Source organism: Schistocerca americana, chromosome 2, assembly GCF_021461395.2.
Source record: "Schistocerca americana isolate TAMUIC-IGC-003095 chromosome 2, iqSchAmer2.1, whole genome shotgun sequence".
Lineage (NCBI taxonomy): Eukaryota > Metazoa > Arthropoda > Insecta > Orthoptera > Acrididae > Schistocerca > Schistocerca americana.
Genome location: NC_060120.1, coordinates 885,831,270 through 885,838,906, shown reverse-complemented (window position 1 = coordinate 885,838,906; position 7,637 = coordinate 885,831,270). Strand labels below are relative to the sequence as shown.

Below are 7,637 nucleotides of genomic sequence, written 5' to 3'. Positions count from 1 at the left end.
AGGCTCTGGAGGGAATTGTGGATGTTCAGAACTTTACCAAAAGGGTGGATGGAAACCTAATGAAATATGACACGTTCATTCTTACCGTCAGCACCCCCAAATTCACAGAGCACGTAGAGGCAGGCTTTCTTCACCCAAACCTACGCCCGTATGTCTGAAACCCAGTGCGCTCTTTTAAATGTCAGCGATTTGCGCATAAAATCCTCGGGTGTAAAGGGTAAGGCTACTCATGAAGGAGTTGGTTGCTCGTCTCCTGCAAAATGTATCGATTACTTTGGAAACTACCCTGTTTGGAATAGGGACTGCAGAATCTTTTTATAGGACGCAAAGTACAGAAAATAAAAACAACCGTGCGTAACCGTTATTTGGCCAAAAAAATTCTGTTAGTCCACGCAGCCTCTCACATTTGCTACATGTTTCTAGTCAACGCTTCGGAAGCCTACTCCAAAATCTGATGCCTCTACACAAATGTACGTGGCGAGTGTCAGCACTAACACCTACGCGTGTCAGTGCACTTCCAAGACAGCACGTCTTTTAGACCCTGTAGTCACCCCCCCCCCCCCTCTAGGACAACAGACAAAGGTACAGTGGCCAACTTGGGTGATCCCCAGGCATCTCCAACAGCTGAGGTTATTTAGAAGCCCAGTACGGCCATTACCGCTCCAGCTACAGCAAAGCCCTCAAAACAGCGAAAAGCTACTGCAAAGCAGCAACACCACACAAAATAAAGTTATAAACTCTCAAACCATGTCTATGTGCTTCCACCTTATGCTCATCTGACTCTTCCCCTGGGCTGATGCAGTATGAATTGTGCATGGGGCAATCATCTCGCCCCACGATTGAACCAACAGCCGCAGCAGTCTCCCCTCCCCAGTGGAAAGACGGGATGATGATGCTACCACCGTGATAGAAGTTTCCCAAACTTCAGTGGAACTTGCAGGGGTTCAGGACGCATGTGGAGGAACTTCGTCTACTATTTCAGGGTAGACCACTGTGTGTCAGCAGGAGAGTAAGTTACATCAATCACACACCCCAGAGCTTCGGAGGTACGTATCCCACAAAAAGAGCTACCTGACTAAATAGAGAGCTAGAAGAGGAGTAGGTATTTTCGTCTCGTTCCTTTACAACGAATTTTCAAGCAGTTACCTCATACGTTTACGTGCGTCATCCGTTGACGATATGTTTCCTTTACCTGCCGCCATATGATGCACTCGACGAAGAGGCTCTAAACGACCTTCTTACACAGCTCTCCCCCCCCCCCCCCCCCTTTATGCTCTACGTTGATTTTAGTGCACACTGTGTGTTTTGGGCCTCATCAGCTACCTGTCCCAGGAGTACAGAAGGTGAGAGGTTTCTCGTGTCACCCTCTGCGCATTTGCTAAACACAGGACAGACAATGCACTTCTGCACTGCAACTGGGTCGTTCTCTGCCATCGACCTATCGCTTTCCTCTCCGGCCCATGCACATACGCTTAATGGCAAGTGGTCGACGACTTGCATGGAAGTGGTCGCTTCCAGATCTGGATCCACCTGCCAAATACATTGGAACCCGAAAGGAAACCGCCGCGATGGGTGATCGGTAGAACCGACTGGATGCTTTACAGGCCGCTTGGCCAGTTTCAACATCATGTCAATGTTAACGAATGGGTGGATCATATTACCAACATGATCCACCGCCCCGCCGAAGCATCCATTCCACAGTCCATGGGACAACTGAAGAGGCAGCCTGTCCCTTGATGGAGTGACGAATGCCGCTCGGCTCTTCGAACTAGGCACGCTGCTCTGTGTAGGCTCAAGAGCCGACCAACTGCAATGAATCTTGCAGCCTTTCGGTTGGCGAGGGTGATATGTCGCCGGATTATTCGAGATAGCAAGAAGAGGCCGTGGAAACCGTTCCTGAACACCATTAATCGTTCCCGAAGACCTCTGTTACGTGGGAGAGAATCAGGAGAATTTCTGGGACAGAAGAGATGTGTCCAATGGCTGCTGTAATGGGTAATGGTACTCTCCAATCCACGAGACTGCCCAGACTGTGGCGGCCTATAATGCCACACTGACTGCAGCTACTAGTCAAGATCCATTTCCAACGCCATAGGGAGGAGAGGAGCAGGTTGAACTTCTGGTCCGCCCCTGATGAAGACTACAATTGCACATTTTCCACGTGGGAACTGGGTTCTGCATAGTCTGCGGCTCGTGACCCGTTCCCTGGTCACGACAGAATCTATTACAGTGTGCTGCGGCACATCACACGGCGAAAAAAAAAGACATCCGCTTCGTACTTTTTTATGTCATCTGGCATCAGGTCACTTTCCAAACTCGTGGCCTGAGGACATTTCGATTCTTCTTTCACAACCTGGGAAAGACCGTATGTGCCCGAGTAGTTATCGCAGTGTTGCCCTCACATGCGTGGGATAGAACTTGGAGCGAATGGTCAACCGCCACCTTGTCTGGAACTTAGAATACAGGTAACTCCTTAGCCGCTTTCAGTGTGGCTTCAGAAGGTATTGGTCCTCCTTTGATAACCTGACCCTCCTGGAGGCGGCTATAAACAGGCTTTCCTGAGCCAGGCATCACCTTCTAGGTATATTTTTTGACAAGACCTAAGATACTACTTGGAAGCATCTTATCCTCGAGCAGCTTCGCGGATGGGGTTTTCGAGGTTATCTTCCCATTTTTATTTAGTCCTTTCTCTCGCCACGATATTTTTGATACCGACTCTGTGACGTCCCGTCTGATGGCTTTGAGCAGGAGAACGGTGTCCCTCAAGGTAGTATTTTGACTGTCTTTGCCATAACTATTAATATCATTACGTCAGTAGTGAACAGTCCTCTCCAGTGTTCATTGTCTGTGGATGACTTCTTTGTGTCTTGTTCTTCAAGTCTTTCAACGATAACACGTCAGTTACAACTAACTCTTCGACATTTGGATGAATATCCGCCCCGATAGCTTAGTGGTCAGTGTGACGGATTGCAGTCCTACAGGCTCGGTTTCGATTCCCGGCTGGGTCGGAGTTTTCCTCCGCTCATTGACTGGATGTTGTCTTCGTCATCACTTCATACCCATCCGGCTCGCAGGTCACCCAATGTGCCGTCGAATGTAATAAGTCCTGTACCAAGGCTGCCGGACGTGCCTCACAAGGGGCCTCCCGGCCAATGACGCCAAACGCTCATTTTATTTTTGGATGAATGGGCGCAGGAAAGTCTTTTCAAGTTTTCAACCGACAAGTCTGTATGTGTTCTTTTTAAGTCTTCCAGTTCCATCTTAAGCATTCGTGAGTTGAGGATGATGGACACGTTCTTAATTTGAAAGACACAGTGAGGTTTCTGGGCCTCGTATTTGACTCTAAACTTACATGGTTGCCACATCTTCAGGACCTGATGTAACGGTCACTTAAGGCTCTACGGATTTTAAAACATCTTAGCCACACTACATGGGGAGCAGACAGGACTTGTCTGCTGACGTTTAATAGATCATTTTTGCGATCTCGGCTCGATTATGGGTACGCAGTGTATGGATCTGCGAGACCTTATTTGAAAATGTTGAACGTGGTGCACTATGAAGGGATTAGGTTGGCCACTGGTATATTCAGAATAAGCTGGTGAACCACCACTTCATATCAGGCGACAGCTACTTACGGTGCAACAGGTACTGTCCACGCCTTACACACCTGCACACCACACCGTTGCACTGGTACGGCTTTTTCATAACGAGCAACGAGGCCTTACATTAGGCACAGGATTGCCTATTAGAGATGAGAATGGCTGGTCATAATGTCTTATGTCGAGGTTGGAACAGATTTCTTCCTTGGCTCTTCCACTGACCCAGGCTTATTTTAGACTTCCTCCTGGTTCTCAGGAGAGCTTGTGTAAGGTTTGGAAGGAAGGAGATGAGTTACTGGTAGAAGTAAAGCTGTGAGGACGGGGCGTGAGTCGTGCTTTGGTAGCTCAGTTGGTAGAGCACTTGCCCGCGAAAGGCAAAGGTCCCGAGTTCGAGTCTCGGTCCGGAACACAGTTTTAATCTGCCAGGAAGTTTCAGGTGTCATTCTGCTGTGTGCCAGGTCATGTAGAGATACGGGGAAATGATCAGGCCGACTGCGCAGCCAAGGAGGCCTGCAGAGGACAGGGTGTGCACAGTGTCCTATTCCCTTGCAAGCTCTGCACTACACCCTGTGTGCAGTTGTGAGTTGAGGAATGGCTGGCGGTGACGGCCAATAAACTGCGATTGATGAAGCCAGCTACCTGACCGTGGCGTTCCTCCTGCCAGCTGCTCAGGTGGAATGAAGTGACCCTCATACGTCCTCGAGCTGGGCACTGCCCTCTCGCACACAGCGTTTTACTAAGGTGAGAGGTGTGATGCTTGTGGTGTGCACATCTCTGTCCACCGTATTTTAACAGAGTGCATTCTATATTTTGATGCGAGGGCAGCACCAAATATTGGTGGGAATCTGCCCTCTGTTTAACTGGTGGTGGGACGAGTGTGACTAAGGTTTTAAAGTTTTGTGATGTGTCTGGGCGCTGGCTTTACTTATAGACTGGAGGATTTAGTGTGTTCCAGAGTGGATGGCTCCTACATTTTTATTCTTGCGGTCAGCCATCCGCGTCTATCTGCTATATTGCTTTAGCTTCTTACGTCACGTTCTTCCTGTGTTTTTCATTTTTTAATCGACGCAAAACTTCGTTCCTTGATTCTGTACGGGACGCACATAGCTTCCTATCTTTTGTAACCTTTGTTTTTGTGCTGTTTTATCCTCCTGTTTAGCATATTTCAGCGACACTCGTCTCAATCTGCTTCCGAGCGGGCGCTGAAGGCCTTGCTTTCGTGCGCTCTTGCATCCATATACATCCATCCATAAACACACAAAGTCAGAACTGCCTCTCTAGTGCCTTTGCATTACCCAAAGATAAAGCGAGCATTATCTAACGTATTTTCTCAATTTTCTTTTCCATTCTTCTGTACATTATTCTTGTCAGCAATTTGGGTGCGTGAGGTTTTAAGATGATTGTCGATAATTCTCACACTTGTCTGCTCTTGCAATCTTCGGTATTCTGTGGTGATATTTTTTTTCAAAAGTCCGAAAGTATATCACCATACTCTTACTTTCTACACACCGACATGAATTATCGTTTTGTTGCCACTTCCCCCAATAATTTTAGAAATTCTGATGGAATGTTATCTCTCCCTTCAGCCCTATTTTATCTTCAACCTTCCAAAGCTCTTTTAAATTTTATTCTAATACCGGATCCTATGTGTCTTCTATATCGACTCCGTTTCTTCTTCTATCATATCAGACACATTTTCCCCCTCGTATAAGCCTTCAATGTGCTCTTTCCACCCATCCGCTCCCTTCTCTATCTTTAACAGTGAGACTCCCATTGCACTCCCATTACATTTAATTTTGCTGAAAGTTGTTTTGACTTTTCTGTATGCTGAGTGAGTCTTTCCCACGACTTGTATTTCGGTCTACCGAGAGGGACAGAGCAGTGGTTAAGACACTGTCCTTTGAAAGGACACGCCCAAACTCCTTCCCCATCCTTCCCTAATCCCAGCTTGTTCTCCGTCTCTAAACATCTCGTAGTCGATGGGACGCTACTCACTAATCACCTCCTCCTCCTCCTCCTCCTCCTCTTTCACCTTCTCCTCCTGCTCCTCTTTTTCGATTTCTTCACATTTACCTGGCAGCCATTTCACCTTTGGTTTTCTGCAGTTCCTATTTATTTTATTGCTTCGTGACTTACATTTCTGTATTTCTAAATTCCCCTCAACATTTTTGTACATCCTTTTTTCATCCATCAGCTGAAGCATTTCATCTGTTACCCATGGTTTCTTCGCAGCTACCTCCTTGGTACCTATGTTTTCCTTTCCAGCTTTTAATTGCCTTTTTAGAAATGTCTTTTCCTCTTCAACTTAGCGACTTATTGAGAAATTTATTATTGCAGTATCTATAGCCTGTCTTCTCTGCATTCCTTTGTACGTTCTTATCCCAATTCCATGCATATTGGTTCTTCTTGACTAGTCTCTTACGCTATTCTTTATCACTACTAAATTGCGATTTTAATCTACACACATCAAAAAAAAGTTTTGAATCAGCTCGGTTCCAAGACTTTCAGAACCTGTACAGAAAATAGGAACAAATGTCAACATAAATGTCATTTTCGCCCTTTTTTTGCTCATGAAAACCACACGTTGCATGTTGTGCCACCATTCAGTGAGACCTTCAGAGGTTGTGGTCCAGATTGCTGTACACACCGGTACGTCCAATATCTAGTAGCACGTCCTCTTGCATTGATGCATGTCTGTATTCGTCATGGCATACTATCCACATGTTCATCAAGGCACTGTTGGTCCAGACTGTCCCACTCCTGAACGACGATTCGGCGTAGATCCCTCGGAGTTGGTGGTGAGTCACGTCGTCCATAAGCAGACCTTTTCAATGTATCTAAGGCATGTTCGGTAGGGTTCATGTCTGGAGAACACGCTAGCCACTCTAGTCGAGCGATGTCGTTATCCTCAAGGAAGTCATTCACAAGATGTGCACGATGGGTGCGCGAATTGTCGTTGATGAAGACGAATGCCTCGCTAATATGCTGCTGGTGTGATTCCACTATCGGTCGGAGGATGGAATTCATTTACCGTAAAGCCCTTACCGCGCCTTGCATGACCACCAGCGGCGTACTTCGCGCCCACATAATGCCACCACAAAACAGCAGGGAACCTCCACCTTGCTGCACTCGCTGCACAGTGTACCTAAGGCGTTCAGCCTGACCGGGATACCTCCAGACACGTCTCCAACAATTGTCTGGTTGAAGGCATATGCGACACTCATCGGTCAAGAGAAGGTGATGCCAGTCCTGAGTGGTCGATTCGGCATGTGGTTGGGCGTATCTGTACCGCGTTGTATGGTGCCGTGGTTGCAAAGATGGACCTCGCCATTGACATCGGGAGTGAAGTTGCGCATCATGCAGCCTACTGCGCACATTTTGAGTCGCAACACGACGACTGTGGCTGCACGAAAAGCATTATTCAATGTGGTGCGTTGCTGTCCGGGTTCCTCTGGGCCATAATCCGTAGGTAGTGGTCATCCACTGCAGTAATAGCCCTTGAGCGGCCTGAGCAAGACATGTCATCGACAGTTCCTGTTTCTCTGTATCTCCTACATGTCCGAACAACATCGCTTTGGCTCACTCCGTGACGCCTCGACACTTAACTTATTGAGTGCCCTCCAGGCACAAAGTAACAATGCGGACGCGATCGAACCGTGGAATTGACCGTTTAGGCATGGATGAACTACAGACAACACGAGCTGTGTACCTCCTTCCTGGTGGAATGACTGGAACTGATCGGCTGTCGGATCCCCTCCGTCTAATAGGCGCTGCTCATGCATGGTTGTTTACATCTTTGGGCGGTTTTAGTGACATCTTCGAACAGTCAAAGGGACTGTGTCTATGATACAATATCCACGGTCATCGTCTATCTTCAGGAGTTCTTGGAATCAAGGTGATGCAAAACTTTATTTGATGTGTGTATATTTGCACCTAGTCACAACTTACAATCCAGTATCTGATTTCGGAATTTCTGCCTGACCATGATGTAATCCAGCTGAAGTCTTCTATCATCCCCCAGCCTTTTCCAAGCATACC

The 7,637-nt window shown here is 47.3% G+C and overlaps 1 non-coding gene across 1 annotated transcript; it reads left to right on the top strand.

Annotated features, from left to right (window-relative positions):
• The first annotated feature begins 3,933 nt into the window (after positions 1-3,933).
• On the top strand, positions 3,934-4,008 carry Trnas-cga. The gene has a single exon. It is a non-coding gene; the product is annotated as a tRNA-Ser (tRNA).
• Positions 4,009-7,637: the final 3,629 nt, after the last annotated feature.